General features: G+C 43.0%; 1 protein-coding gene and 1 non-coding gene across 4 annotated transcripts in view; one reads left to right on the plus strand and one right to left on the minus strand.

Annotated features, from left to right (window-relative positions):
• Positions 1-16,623, minus strand: part of LOC136872695 (uncharacterized protein KIAA1143 homolog) — a 465,865-nt gene that overhangs the window by 380,626 nt on the left and 68,616 nt on the right. The gene's annotated exons all lie outside the window — the stretch shown is intronic.
• Positions 14,372-14,490, plus strand: LOC136872832 (5S ribosomal RNA). Its single transcript, XR_010859997.2, has one exon. It is a non-coding gene; the product is annotated as a 5S ribosomal RNA (ribosomal RNA).

A 16,623-nucleotide genomic window follows, 5' to 3' on the forward strand; every position in this document is an offset into this window, starting at 1 on the left:
TGGCTGGAATCGCCCCACCAGATATAAGAAGAGAAGTTGCATCCATGAATGAGAGAACTAAAACACTTGCCTCATGTGCACACCCACTGTATGGATATGAACCTACCCACCGAAGACTGAGGTCTAGGAGGAGTTTCCTGAATACAACCGAAAATTTAAACGAATCTGCTCAATCCACAAGGTTGAGATTATGGATAACTAGAAATCCTCAACTTGCTGGTTGGATGCTACCAATTGAACATCTCCCTCCAAGACACGAAGAACATTGGTCTACGTGGAAATCGTTGAACAGGCTTCGCACTGGGGTTGGTAGATCAAGAATCAATATGGTAAAGTGGGGCTTTCCTGGCACATCCAGGCAATGTGAATTGGTGAAGACCAAACTACAGCCCATTTCGTGAACTGTAGTAAGTGTCCTTTAAGTTGCACAATAGAGGACTTGATGGCTGCGACACCTAATGCCCGTGATTTGGCAAAATTCTGGGCAGACACTATTTGATATGTACGAGTATGTCATTAAGTACCATTATGCTATGTAAAATGTATGCTTCTGATACGAATAAATAAATAGTTTAGGTTAGGCATGGTATCTTCACGTGGTGATTAATGTAAATTCAAAGGACGTAATACTTCTCGTGTAATTTATTCATTTAATTGTTATCGTATAACACGTTTTTGTGGAAATATAATGTGCTACAAATTTAAATACAGTGTGTGAAAGTTCGTAGTTGCCACAATGCTAAGATCTTGTGCGTACCACGGCAAAACTACAAATATACAAGTATAAATAGACAATATTTTCATTTTCTTCGTATGGGGGGCAGTTACCTTTGTGAAAAACGAAAATCCCAACCGAAAAAATACCTGTTACAAAGAATAAAGGTGTATGTTTCACTCATTTTCCAGAGCTGATGATGAGTTCTGCTTTTGACGTCCTTGTTACACAGATTTACAGTAGAACGTTTTATTGTTGATACAGAACAAGTATAAAAGTGGACAGTAACCAATGGAACCTACATATGGTTATTTCTTGGGTTCGTAATGTTGAGTACGCGATGCCTTTTCTCCTCAAACTTAATGCCAGTAAGACCCATCCCTCGGCAGTTTCCGTGAATGTGGGAAGTAACAAATAGATATGGCTAATCAGTGCATTAATATTTGCCCGAAACAAAAAGTGATACACATGTTTGAACTGAAGAAAGGGTCTCAAGAAAGTCTTCGAAAGATAGATTCAGAAATGTCAACAACAACAAAAAAACCAAGAAAGCTACTGTATTTATGGCTATCTACAGGTATGGAAGTAAAGTTTATTATTGCACGTTTGTTGTCTCCGTATTTGTATTAATGCATAATAATTATTTGTTGGGTACATTGACTACTAAAACACTGAAGCTTAGACCGCGTAGATCGCACTTCAAACCTACTTCTCCTAAGATTACATAGACCTGACTTACGAGTTTTGATGCGATTACAGGTTTTAGTGATCTCACCTGTTATATTAATACAACATTTGTAAATATTTCAGAATTACAAAAGGTACAGACGCATCATGTTTTTACATTACACGGGTAGGACGTAGGAAACAGTTCGCCTCTTTGTGTGACGTCATCGGAGGTACAGTACGGCCTGTACATCACGAAGGCAGTGATATTATGCGCGGACTGTCCAAGCAAAATAGCTCATCTGGGATTTCGGGTTGTTGGCTGGCCACTTTTCAACACTTCTGCAATAGTTATAATCCGAATATGTCTTAGTGAACCTAACTATGAGTCACTGCCTCTCAGTTTGAGTTTATATCGAATAAAAACACAGAACTAGTTAGAATATAACGCCATCATACACCCCATTGTTCTTTACGGCGTGAAACATGCCCAGCCAAGCAATGTGACCGCAAAAGTTTGGATATATTCGAAAGAAAAATAACGCAGAAGGGAATATCAGGGGAAGAATATGAGATTTGGAGGCTAATAATAATAATAATAATAATAATAATAATAATAATAATAATAATAATAATAATAATTGTACCGGGCGGTACACCTCTACACCGTTTATTTAAAAGTTGCGCCAGTTGAAACTCCTCTTCTGGAGGAAGGTTGAACTTTATCTACTCTATTAATTCTCTACTTTCTCAGAAGATGTCACCACGTGGAAAATTTTGAGTTTTTGAACTGTGTCACTTTTGATGTGTTTTTGTTTCGCTTGAAGTAAGAAGTGTGAACTTTCTCTTCTAGAGGACACTACTGAAGATCAACAATAGCGCACCCTAGTGCGGAGTCAAAGAACTATTTTGTTGGAGAAATTTTTATTTCAAAAGTTTGTTTCTTGTTAAATTTCTTTCTGTTATTGTTTAAGTTGGCTGTATACCCCTCTTTTTCCCCTTGTTTTAGATTTATCCAATCCCGAATTTCTTTTAGTAATTTCTGACCAATCTGGTGTATCTTCCCCCAACTTGTATCTGTTGCGGGGTCCTATCCAATAAAAACATTGTGGGCGGGTGTTTTCATTCCCCTAACGCCTAGAAACTTCCGCGAGAGTATATAAACTGCTGATTTTAGGGTCTCCGGGCCACTTCTGTTCCATCTTTCAGTGTATTAAGTACATAGCAGGAGGCGGGAAGCGCCTCTTTCCTCGGCGGCGGTCAACAATAAGGTAATGGCCGATTAATAAATTCTTTCTTTTCTTGCTCAGCAGTTTAACTTTCGGGGCGGGTTCTAAGCGTTCAACCATGTAACCTTTTCCTAAAATGTAAAAACAACTGGTATCTATTCTATTTTAAAACGACATATCGGGATAGAGAGTGCTTAACCCTCTCGAGCTCCCACTCACATCGTCTTGAGGTGAACTTATTCTCTCAACCAATTCTTCCGTAATGTAATGTAAATTGCTATTACGTCACCTCTGTAGTATGGGATTAGCCCTTGCATCAGTGGCCTAAGAGCCAAAGTAGGTCTTAAAAACCAAGTGTATTAGGAGTGCAAGTTCGCCTCCTCTCAAATTGTTTTAGAGGTCATTTAATTAACCTGCTTTTCATTTAATAGACCTCAGTAGATTGGGTATTTTACCCCTGTGTTTATGTCCGTTGAGGACAACTTGAAGGTGGAGTTTGGTGTGGCCTAGGAGAGGCTTAAATTAAAGAGCGTGTGGCTCTTTTGGAAACGGAGTGTTGTATGCCTCGAGGAGGCTTTACTGTGTAATTTGGAGCAAGGGCTCCAGGGTTTGATTGGGGTCTTCTGCCCCTTTGTTAAAATTTGTATATCGGAAAGTTGGGCTAGTTGCTCAAAATTGTGAACTCAGGGCTCGAAGCCCAAACTCTGTAATCCCTGTAATTGTACATTTCAAATTGTGTTTCGGCTACTAAGTACCTGTTCTTTGTTATTACTTAATATTGAAAAGGAAATATAACCTTGTTAACTTTTACATTAACTTTGATTCCGTAGTTTGAGACCCATTCACGCCCGCACCTTCTTACACCTCTACCTACCACCAAAACCCGGTAACAAGTGGTAGCAGAGCGTGGTTGAATGGGTCTCAATTTAGCCCCTTTTGACGGCGAGACATTGTTTTGATCCGAACTCTAACCATTTTCTCAGTTGCTGGCATTTTTGAGTTTTCCAAAATTGTTCTGTCATCATGCCCGGCCCTCGCGATGTTCTCCTCCTTAACTATTTGCGCAAAGAGGAGTTGATATATGAGTTAACTATCAGAAACGTTCAATCTGGAGGCACGGTTGCAATAGACACTAACAAGCTTAGAGAGTCCCTTGATTTGCCCATTTCCATCCCCAATTTGGGAGAGAAAGAAATTGACGACTCTCTTTCCACGATCACGGAGAATATTACTGGGCTAGCTTCCGTAGTTAGTTTTTTTGATGAAAATGATCCGTCTCCTAATCAAATTAAGCATGTGCAAGGCAGGCTATATCATTTTTCGAATAGGGTTAACGATCTGTTGTCTCTAAAACTGAATGACGTTCAGAGGAAGGAAGCTAGTACGCTCCTGGAAAATATTTCCGAGTTATCTAGTAAGGTCACTCAATTGTTAACTGGGGAAGTTCCTCCCAAATCTGATCAACCCACCATAGTGAATCCAGGTAGTGAGGAAGCGCCTCCCAAGGGAGAAGTTAATAGGATAACCGTTGCTGCTCAAACTATCCCTGCCCCATTGGACAACGAATCTGAACGTCGTGCATCATTGAGTAACATCCGTTCTGAATTGACTTCCTTGCCATTGAAACCTTTACCTACTATGTCACCCGGATTTAGTAGCTTGCCTCATCCATTGGCAATGTTGCTCAGAGGTATATCCAAGTTTTCTGTTAATACCACCAGTGACGTAATTTCATTTTTAAGATTTCTAGTGGAATTTCAGGATCATGCCCTTGTTTTTTCTCTGTCTCCATGTCAAATCTTGCAAATTATCTATCCGTATGCTATTGGTATTCTCTCCGACAAAATAGTAAGAGCCATAGCTGAACAGTCATCTATTGAAGATTTTCATGCACACTTGCTTGCAAACTTTATTCCCGCCCGCGCGAGGTCATCTCTTATTCAGAAATACTATTATCGGGTACAGCGCTTGGATGAAAACCTCGCAGACTTCATCCAAGATATTAAGTTTTATACTAGGGTGTTTGCTCTTCACTTCCCTGAGGATCAAATTGTACAAGCTATTGTGGAAGGCATTTCACCATCTTATAGGTCATACTTGTGTTTTGCGGCGTGCCCGCAAACTTTCTCTGAACTTGAAGCGTTGGCCGTCTCAGCGGAAGGAGTTAGATACGCCGATTCTTTGCGTGTAGCGAAAGAACCCCCGCCTTCCTTTAGTAACACTCGGCCTCCACCTCGCCGACCAGTCACGCCCCGTAAATGTTATGCTTGCGGGTCGCCTGACCATCTGCGCAATAAGTGTCCTCTGATCAAGTCTAGTAGGGCAAATAATGGAGCTGGTTCAGCACAAGGCTGTTTTAAATGTGGGGCCTTCTCACATATCGCCAAGAATTGCCCAAACTCAAATAGCACCCCCTCCTGCTCAACTTCTGGTGCAAATTCCACCTATGCCAATAATAAAAAGTGACTAGTGGCTTCGGCTGAGTCGACTAATCAATCTTCCCGAGACTCAGCCCCTAGTAAACAGATTGTAAATGCAGAGAACGATCAGCCTTCAAGTTCATCTTTTGAATGCCCTAAAGAATGTCTTAGGATTGCGGCGGATACCCCCGCACCTGTTCCTTTCCTTAAGATTGAGGTAAATAACGAGCCTATAACAGCTCTCTTAGATTCAGGTAGTGTTTGTTCGATTATTGCGGCTGAATGGTATTCTAAATTGAAAACGGTTTGTAAACTTCCTGACTATGTCTCTTCTCCTGTTCAATACGTTTCGGCTAATTCATCTCCATTATAAATTCTAGGTTCCTTACTGGTCAAAATTCGTGTTTTTAAGTTTACATGGAAAGTTAAATTGTTTGTGGCCAAGCAATTGTCTTGCCCCATTATATTGGGAGCTGACTTTATTTCTCACACTGGTCTTGTGCTCGATCTGCAGTCTAGGTCGTGCACATTCAAATTTGCTTCTAGTTGTAAAATCCCACTATTAAAGTGTAATTCTGTGTCATGTTCTTCTATGTCGCCTATCCAGGATGAGATGTTGTTAGACCTTAGACATCTACCTGAGAAGCAGGCTGATAGTATTCGCAAACTGTGTCAGTCGTTTCCCGAGGTGTTCTCTGATACTCTTGGTGTTACTGACCTTATTGAATACAAAATTGAGGTTACGGATTCGATTCCTGTCCGTTTTCCACCGTATAGGCTATCTCCACCTAAAATGAAGGCTCTGAAGGAAATCATCGATCAGATGTTGAAGGACGGTATTATTAGGCCCTCTAAGTCAGCGTATTCTTCGCCTATTTTTCTAGTACCGAAACCCCAAGGAGGTTTCAGGCCTGTCATTGATTACAGGGCTCTCAATCGGAAGGTGGTGTTACAATCTGTGCCCCTTCCCGACCTTCATTCTTGTTTTTCATGGTTTCGTAAGGCCAAGTTCTTCACCATCTTGGACTTAAATCAGGCCTATAATCAAATTCCCCTTGCCGAAGAGTCTAAACACCTTACAGCGTTTGCCACGGACTGGAATTTATACGAATACAACCGCGTGCCTTTCGGGCTCCCCACGGGGGCAGCTGTGCTCACTAGGCTACTAGATAGGGTCTTCTCCGACATCAAATTCGAGTACTTATATCACTACTTAGATGATGTCGTAGTATTTTCAGAGACTTTTGAAGAACACCTAGATCATCTGCGAGAAGTTCTCGATCGCCTTCGTAAGGCTGGGTTAACTGTTAAGTTGTCCAAGGTTGCCTTCGCTAAGCCCTCTATGTCTTTCCTAGGGCATATTGTGTCACCCGATGGTGTAGCAGTTGATCATTCTAGAACACAGGCCATCCGTGATTTTAAACCTCCCAAGGACATTAAAGGTATCGCCAGGTTCATTGGTATGGTGAATTTCTTCAGAAAGTTCATTCCTAACTTTGCTAATAGAGCGGCGCCCTTAAACCTTCTTCGTAGGAAAGGCATCAAATTCGAGTGGGGACCTTCTCAACAAGCCGCTTTTGAAGACCTTAAATTAGCTCTTTGTAATGCCCCTGTACTTGCTATGCCTGATTTCTCGAAGAAATTCATCGTCCAAACCGACGCGTCGTCGTCAGCAGTAGCTGCAGTCCTTCTTCAAGAGACTGAACTAGGGAGGCGACCCATCGCCTATGCGTCTAGGACATTGTCGGCTCAAGAAGCCAAGTATTCCATCTATGAGCTCGAAGGTTTGGCAGTCTTATTTGCCTTAGAAAAGTTCCGTCTCTATCTGGAACACGTTAAATTCGACCTGGAGACAGATAATCAAGCCTTAAGCTGGGTCTTAGGTAGGCCGCGTCGTACTGGTCGTATAGCCCGCTGGGCTATTCGTATTTCCGCCTTCCAGTTTGATGTTAGACATATCAGAGGTACCGAAAATGTTGTTGCTGATGGACTCAGCCGTATGTTTCATAACGACGTAGAGACCCACGAACCGGTCGACAGTTCATCACCTTCCGAGTCCATACTATCTGGTGTTAATGCCATCTTAACAGATGCTCCCATGCTTTTTAGGGATATTGAGAAATACCAACGTGAAGATCCGACGCTGGCTCCGATAATGGAAACCCTTTCTTCTGGGGAACATGCTGTCCCTTATGTTCTGAGGAATGGTGTTCTATGTTGCCCTTCGAGGCATGATAAGTTGATGAAAGTTGTTGTTCCAGCGGTTCTTGTACCTATGATCTTCAAATACTATCATGAGACCCCATTGGGGGGGCATCTTGGAATCTTTAAAACTCGTGAAAAGATTCGTGAAATGTTCATATGGAAAGGTATGGACGGTGAAATTCGGGAACTTGTAAAAGCTTGTAAATCTTGTTTGATCAGTAAACCCACCATGTCCACTAAAGTAGGCCTTTTGTCTTCTCATCAAGCGTCGCGCCCCATGGAACGCCTGTATATTGATTATGTGGGACCCTTCTCCCAGTCGAAGGGAAATGCCAACAAATTCATCTTTGTGTGTGTAGATGGTTTTACAAGATTTTCCTGGTTATTTCCGACTAAGCTGGCTACCGCTCAGTCAACTATTACTTGCCTAAATTCTATTTTTGCTTCTTTTGGTCCGTGCCAATACATTGTATCTGATAATGCTAAGGCTTTTACATCTAATTTATTTCGTAAATTCTGTTTTGACTTGTCCATCTCTCATGTAACTACTACCGCTTATTACCCTCAACCATCTCTGGCTGAACGGGTTAACCGTAATCTCAGGTCCGCACTTATTGCCTATCATCATGAAGATCATTCTAGGTGGGACACGTCCCTGCATTGGTTAGCTTTTGCTTTGAATTCGGCGGTTCATGAATCACACAAATTTACTCCAGCTTCTTTGATGTTTAAGTTCGTTCCCAACACGCCGCTCTCTAACCTCTGGTCTCTGAATGACATTCTGCCCGAGACAATAGATCCGGACAACATTAAAGATCTTTGGAAGAAGGCTAAAGCTAATCTTAAAGTATCTCATGAAAAGGTTAGGGAAAGGTATGATCGTGGACGGAGACCCACCACTTTGAAGGTAGGTGACCAGGTTATGGTCAAAAATTTTGTTCCCGCGGGCAAGCTTGCCCCCAGATTTCATGGGCCTTGTATCATTCTCGATTTTCTTACGCCGGTTACCTTATTGCTAAGTAATCCAGCCACCGAGAGGATATTTAGAGTTCACCTGTCCCAGGTGAAACCGGTGTAATTTCTGTGTTAACTTGCTTCATATTATTCGGAAAGGATATGAAGGTTATATTTTTTTTGAGTTTCACTTTTAAGGCATTCTGCCCCTTCTATAATATTTTGGTTTTAGATGTAAGCTTTTGTAAAACCCACCCCGATCCGTTAAACTGCCATCCTGTTCTTGCCACGGCCATTACCACGCTCCCGTCTCCTGCTCCACCTTACACTGTGGCTTCATAATAGTAAATGCCATGGATATCTACACGCCGCTGGCCCCTCAACCTCTCCACAAGCCTGTACCCTCAAAGAAGATGATGGTCCAACACAATTCTGCCGCCTAGCTTTAATGTTTCAGCGCCCCCGCAGCCGCGCAGCGCCGTGCAGCGACTGGGGAGGGGGATGGGCCCCCTCCTCTCCAGCGAGGACGACATGTGCACGGCGAGCGGGAGCTCTCCTCCCGGCCAAGGCTGACGTGCGGCGCACGACCTGCTACTTGCCCGCAGCCTGTATATGTTCACCGCGGGCGCGGCGTGCTTCAACACCTCTGCTCCCCTCATAGTGCGGGCGAGCGGTATCTCAGGGTACTTGAGGGGTCCGAGCGGCCTCCTTTTGGACGCAACCTGCAACGGCCGGTCCGGCCATCCAACTTCATCAACATCAACTACATGGACAGTTACTATAAGAGATAACTACATTTGGGAATTCAACAGCAATATTTGGTGGACCGTGCAAAAAATTTTTCTTCACTTCTAAGTATTAAAAGTTTATCTTCAGAAATTCAAATTCTACAAACTTAAAGACTTTCATTCACCTGCAACAACAACATTTTGAAACTGAATTAAGAAATCTTGTAAATGCTTCTGCTATCTATCTTCGTATCAACATCATTACTTGGACTTTGTTTCAAACTGATTTCATGTGTCACCCCTGGAGGAACTTTTGGGGGGGGAGGTCTGTACCGGGCGGTACACCTCTACACCGTTTATTTAAAAGTTGCGCCAGTTGAAACTCCTCTTCTGGAGGAAGGTTGAACTTTATCTACTCTATTAATTCTCTACTTTCTCAGAAGATGTCACCACGTGGAAAATTTTGAGTTTTTGAACTGTGTCACTTTTGATGTGTTTTTGTTTCGCTTGAAGTAAGAAGTGTGAACTTTCTCTTCTAGAGGACACTACTGAAGATCAACAATAGCGCACCCTAGTGCGGAGTCAAAGAACTATTTTGTTGGAGAAATTTTTATTTCAAAAGTTTGTTTCTTGTTAAATTTCTTTCTGTTATTGTTTAAGTTGGCTGTATACCCCTCTTTTTCCCCTTGTTTTAGATTTATCCAATCCCGAATTTCTTTTAGTAATTTCTGACCAATCTGGTGTATCTTCCCCCAACTTGTATCTGTTGCGGGGTCCTATCCAATAAAAACATTGTGGGCGGGTGTTTTCATTCCCCTAACGCCTAGAAACTTCCGCGAGAGTATATAAACTGCTGATTTTAGGGTCTCCGGGCCACTTCTGTTCCATCTTTCAGTGTATTAAGTACATAGCAGGAGGCGGGAAGCGCCTCTTTCCTCGGCGGCGGTCAACAATAAGGTAATGGCCGATTAATAAATTCTTTCTTTTCTTGCTCAGCAGTTTAACTTTCGGGGCGGGTTCTAAGCGTTCAACCATGTAACCTTTTCCTAAAATGTAAAAACAACTGGTATCTATTCTATTTTAAAACGACATATCGGGATAGAGAGTGCTTAACCCTCTCGAGCTCCCACTCACATCGTCTTGAGGTGAACTTATTCTCTCAACCAATTCTTCCGTAATGTAATGTAAATTGCTATTACGTCACCTCTGTAGTATGGGATTAGCCCTTGCATCAGTGGCCTAAGAGCCAAAGTAGGTCTTAAAAACCAAGTGTATTAGGAGTGCAAGTTCGCCTCCTCTCAAATTGTTTTAGAGGTCATTTAATTAACCTGCTTTTCATTTAATAGACCTCAGTAGATTGGGTATTTTACCCCTGTGTTTATGTCCGTTGAGGACAACTTGAAGGTGGAGTTTGGTGTGGCCTAGGAGAGGCTTAAATTAAAGAGCGTGTGGCTCTTTTGGAAACGGAGTGTTGTATGCCTCGAGGAGGCTTTACTGTGTAATTTGGAGCAAGGGCTCCAGGGTTTGATTGGGGTCTTCTGCCCCTTTGTTAAAATTTGTATATCGGAAAGTTGGGCTAGTTGCTCAAAATTGTGAACTCAGGGCTCGAAGCCCAAACTCTGTAATCCCTGTAATTGTACATTTCAAATTGTGTTTCGGCTACTAAGTACCTGTTCTTTGTTATTACTTAATATTGAAAAGGAAATATAACCTTGTTAACTTTTACATTAACTTTGATTCCGTAGTTTGAGACCCATTCACGCCCGCACCTTCTTACACCTCTACCTACCACCAAAACCCGGTAACAATAATAATAATAATAATAATAATAATAATAATAATCATGCCGAGCGAGTTGGGGGTGCGGTTAGGGTCATATAGTTATGACCTTGCATTCGGGAGATGCTGGATTCGAATCCCACCATCGGTAGCCCTGAAGATGTTTTCTCGAGGTTTCCCATTTTCACACCAGACAAATGCTGGGGCTATACTTTAATTAAGGCCACGGTCGCTGCCTTCCGAATCCTAGTCCTTTCCCATTCTTGCGTCTCCAAAAACTTTCCATGTGTTAGCGCGATGTTAAAACGCTAGCAAATAATAATAATAATAATAATAATAATAATAATAATAATAATAATAATAATAATAATAATAATAATAATAATAACAGTAATAATATGACCTTAACCTACGTGTACAGGCATTTTTATTTGACGCCTTTCAGGCTGTCGTTCTCCAGGAGTTCGCTTCGTAGGTAAATATTCAACAGCGAAGATTTGTATCTGTACTTTTCTCGTGTCATATCAGCTTATCAGGAGTTTAGGGTAGACAGATGGCCACATTTCAACTATTTTGCATTAGGAATGATCTGAATACGTCCTGGTGCACTTAACTACAAGCTACTGTCTCTAGGTTTGAGTTTGTTTCTAACACAAACATACACCTTGGATTTCAAAATAAGGTACGACTCTGGCTAGAGTAGTGATTCTCAAACTGTGGTCCATGGATCCCGTAGGGTCTCCAAATCTCTTTCTGAGGATCCGTGAATAAATATTTTAGATAGGGAAATTCTTACCTTCCTTCGGAAGGATCTTGTATGCGAAAACTATGTTAGGGAAATTCTTAACTCCCTTCGGAAGGATTTTGTATGCGAAAACTATGTTAGGGCAATTCAATAAGTAATGCACAGCTATATGACGTTGTAATTGTCGTTGTTGAATGAGATGTTGGAGATGTAGGCCTACCAAATTTTATATACAGCAACTACAAACCTTCCTTAGCAATGCCACAAGGTGCCGTCGTTGTACTTGTGGTCACAAACTAGTTTTGCTGTAAAATGGCTACTACTACATATGTAGATGTAGTACGCACGAAAGAGTGGTTTTATATATATATAGCAAGAGACCGTTGCAAACATACACAGGCACTTAAAAATGTATATGGAGATCAGGCAGTCAGTCTGTCAGTCAGTCGTTGGGTAGCACAGTATCAGGGTCACACAACGAGGTAAAGCGAGACTGTCAGACTTTCAATGGGTATCAGGACCATCGTCTCTACCATCCTGATAGAGAAACTGGTGACCTTAGCGTATCGCTGGCATGTTTATAATTTATACAGGGCCTACCCCATGGTGTTATTCCACGGACATGTTCTTTTCTGTAGTTCTCTCTTTACACTCGCGAATTAAACAGTGTATGACTAGCGCAGTAGCTCAGCTTCTAGAGGTCCACCATAACGATGTAACGTTCAAAATTTAGTGACTGTGAAACAGCAGTATCAAGAGCAACCGACCTTAAACACTCTGCCAAACCCCAGAATTAGCCAGGAAGGCTTCAGCGATTGCAGAAATAAATATAGAAAGCTGAACATCCATTTTATACAAAAGTATCTGTTTTAATTTCTTAGTGAAATCTACACTACCCTTGCCAAACGAGGAGAATTTAGATCAATGTCCGGTACGGTCGCATGCAGCAGTGACACCGGCGATTGTTCATCAACCCGCAGACGGGCTTATTCAGGGCGATAAGCCAATCAACTCAACTTGATTGTGGGTAGTCCCAACACAATTATCAACCGCTTAGGCTATTCGACGATTCATTCTAAGTGGATCCCTGGGTGCCTAACTGACGACAATAAGTAACAAAGATGAACTATTTGTGCCGAGCTGCTTGAACGTCACGAGGCTGATGTTTTCTTGTTCAAAATCGTCACAGGGGATGAAACATGGAGTTATCATTGAGCAGGAGACCAAACGACAGTCCTTGGAGTGACATCACACCAATTTTCCACTGAAGAAAATGTTGAAGTCACCACCCTCTGAATGAGTGATTTTGAGACACATTGCCTGCTGGTCACACAATAACCTCAGAATCGGAAAAAATTGAAGATTATTTCTGCGTGTTCGTCCCAATAAAGATTTTAACCAAATCCTCTATCAACATGACAACACAAGGCCACTCACAAGCATGCGCTCCCGTGAAGCAATCGCAAAACTTGTGCGGAGTGTTCTTCGTTATCCACCCTACAGCCCGTAACTTGAATCATCTGACTTTTGTTTGGTCCGCTTAACGATGCACTCTGTGGGAGGCGTGATACGACACCAACGAGGTCATAGGCGAAGTCCGTGCGTGGCTAAGAAGGAAACCGCAGCGGCAGACAGGATCTTACATCTTACATCTCAGGGAGGAAAATCATAGGTTCGAACGGAGACGATGTCGAATTTAAGACTTTTGTAGCTAATTAATTAGAGAATAATGCGGTATACTCCCAGGTGCAAATATGCCCGCCTGGGGTTGGCCACTTCGAGTCCCGTTGGTCGAACAAAATGTCATCAGAATGTTAGCTGGCAGGGTTGAAGAGGTGGTGGTATATAACTTCTAACTGGATTATATTCCAAACTTCTCCGTAGTGTTCACATGGAGTGAGGTCATACAACGCTGGTGATGGCGCTTCCTTCGTCGGTTGGGGACGTTAAAGCCTTGAGCAGACACTTTGGTGCTATTCGACAGGAGTAGGCTACGCACCGGCAGCATGTTTCATCCTCTCCCTTTCTACTATCATATATCAGCGACATTCATCTCATTATCTTCTCTGGTGAGGTTGACATCAAGAAAGGCATCCGGTCGTAAAAACTCGCTACGAAGAGAAACGGGACAAAGGCTGGGCATACAATTCCCTGTTGCATATTAAACTTCCAATGAGAAAAAAATTGATGTGCATTACTTATTGAACCATGTAGTAATGGGGATATAATTTAAAACTTCGCACTTCTGCTCACAGGCCACGGGAATCCCCAAGCGAGCGCTGTATGGCTTGTGTCATGTTTGGCGAAATAAGAAGTCTTGGCAGCTTAAGCAGCTTTTCCCTAGTAACTATTGGACTTCTAAGCTATGTTGTGAGTTTATTACCGCGATGGTTAAGTACACTACGGTGCAAAGAATAATTCTGGTCCGAGTGTTATTTGCACCCGGTCTAGAACGTCGAGAATAACGGCCGAGAGGATTCGTCGTGCCAACAACACGACACCTCGTAATCTGCAGGCCTTCGGGGTGAGCAGCGCTCGCTTGGTAGGCCGAAGTCCTTCGGGGCTGTTGGGCCATGGTGTTTGGTTTTTGGTTATTTGCACAAGAAGATCGTTAAAAGGTGCCTTCGAAAATTTCGAAAATTCCGTAGGCAGTTTCCCATCAAAACTTTACGGGCCGGGCTGAGTGGCTCAGACGGTTGAGGCGCTGGCCTTCTATCCCCAAATTGGCAGGTTCGATCCTGACTCAGTCCGGTGGTATTTGAAGGTGCTCAAATGCGTCAGCCTCGTGTCGGTAGATTTACTGGCACGTAAAATAACTCCTGCGGGACTAAATTCCGGCACTTCGGTGTCTCTGAGAACAGTAAAAGAGTAGTTAAAGGGACGTAAAGCAAATCTTGGGAACAGCACGTGCCGTTGGCTCAATTCCCTATGCCAACGGCCATACCATGTTGAATACACCAGTTCTCGTCCGATCACCACAGTTAAGCAACATTGAGCGTGGTCAGTACTTGGATGGGTAACCGCTTGGGAACACCACGTGCCGTTGGCTCAATTCCCTTTATGCCAGCCCCGAGGTGTAGGGGTAGCGTGCCTGTCTCTTACCCGAAGGCCCCGGGTTCGATTCCCGGCCAGGTCAGGGATTTTTACCTGGACCTGAGGGCTGGTTCGAGGTCCACTCAGCCTACGTGATTAGAATTGAGGAGCTATCTGACGGTGAGATAGCGGCCCTGGTCTAGAAAGCCACAAATAACGGCCGAGAGGATTCGTTGTGCTGACCATACGACACCTCGTAATCTGTAGACCTTCGGGCTGAGCAGCGGTCGCTTGGTAGGCCAAGGCTCTTCAAGGGCTGCAGTGCCATGGGGTTTAAAGCAAATAGCATTATTATTATTATTATTATTATTTTGGCCTGTTGCTATTTCTTGATGGATGCAGTATTTTTGTATCCGTCTCTTGGCACAGGCCAGAGCAAAGTGTAGCTTCCACCGAAGTCCGAGTCTCATACATGGCTGTGACAATATGGAAGCTGCTGGGGGTATGGGTGGTGCTGAGTAATGACATTTGGAGCACAGCTAGTGTCGAGTGTTATGAAATGTGTTGCTCATAGGATCAGTCGTCCTGCAGTAGCACCTTCTGGTCCAGTGAGGAAAGCAATGGCAAACTACCTCACTCCTCATCTTGCCTATAGTTGGGCCCACGAGAGTTGAAGTCTGACATTTGAGCGGCGAAAGCAGTAACTACGAAGTACGCAGCGTTGTCATAGTTACCTCACTCTGCGGCATATACTGTAACTCTTTCATACAGGCTGAATTATTTAATCAACTATGCTCGTGCTAATAATTCCGGCATTTAAGACAGAACACGTCATTGCCGATAAATAAGAGATTTCATAAACACTACACCGACAACCACCTCAACAAATGAACATGTCAAATAGAGAATAGAACTGTACAACTAGCCACTAATGAACTTACAAAAAATAAACTAACAACGAAAATAATATTCAGGAAACAAACACTTCAATTATTAAGTAAACCAGCAACAATTAACACAGCTAACACAGTACTACTCCGAATAATACCACAAAAACGACTGACAGCAAGTCAACCCACGTGGCCATAGCGTTCTTAAATGTGGCATCTAAGTTATCGTTGCCATAGCAACTGACCATTTTCGAGCAGTGTTAGTCAACTTTTTCTCGCCGGTGGCGCTAAACGTCAGACTTCAACTCTCGTGGGCCCAACTATAGTACGCCTCATTTGGGCTCTGACATTGGTTTTTGCGGTTTCCCTATAACTGCATAGCCTTCGGAGGTGCTATTTGAGGATCCAACCAGCCTCTGGGCTGATGACCTGACAGACAGATTATTATTAAAACTTTACGTACCCTACAACAACTCGTTCACTAGTGACGTAGTACTTGGTTCCGTAACTAGGAAGGAGAACAGCTCTCACACAGGAGAGGTTAGAAGATAAGGTAAGAATGCAAGTCAGTCCACATACGTCGCTTCGGAGAGTAGCTCGGGAAACTGGTATTCCACTTTTTTTTTCAGCACGTAATGCAACAACATTATTATATTTACGACCTTACAGGACTCATTGAATCCATAATATACAGCCTACAGATTTCACTGCAAGAATAGGATTTGCAGTTGGCTAATGAATAGTGTTCGCTATAGTATCGTGGATCCGAACATTATTTTTCTGAGTGACAAAGCATGGTTTCGAGTTGCTATGTCAATTCACAGAACAATAGGATCTGGGATACAGAGAACCCGCACATTTTACAGCCGAGACCTCTGCGCGATGTGAAGGTGGGTGGGTGTATGGTGCACTATTAGTGACCGATGAGTCGGGCCCCATGGCTAAATGGTTGTAGTGCTGGCCTTTGGTCACAGGGGTCCCGGGTTCGATTCTCGGCAGGGTCGGAAATTTTAACCATTATTGATTAATTTCACTAGCACGGGGGCTGGGTGTATGTATTCGCATCATCATATCATCCTCATCACGACGCGCAGGTCGCCTATGGGAGTCAAATCAAAAGACCTGCACCTGGCGAGCCGTACATGTTCTCGGACACTCCCAGCACTAAAAGCCATACACCATTTCATTTTTTAGTGACCAATGATTTATCGATCTGATATTTTTTCAGGACACGATTAGGCCTACTTCCGACCGTTATA

The sequence above is a fragment of the Anabrus simplex genome, chromosome 4 (assembly GCF_040414725.1).
Source record: "Anabrus simplex isolate iqAnaSimp1 chromosome 4, ASM4041472v1, whole genome shotgun sequence".
Lineage (NCBI taxonomy): Eukaryota > Metazoa > Arthropoda > Insecta > Orthoptera > Tettigoniidae > Anabrus > Anabrus simplex.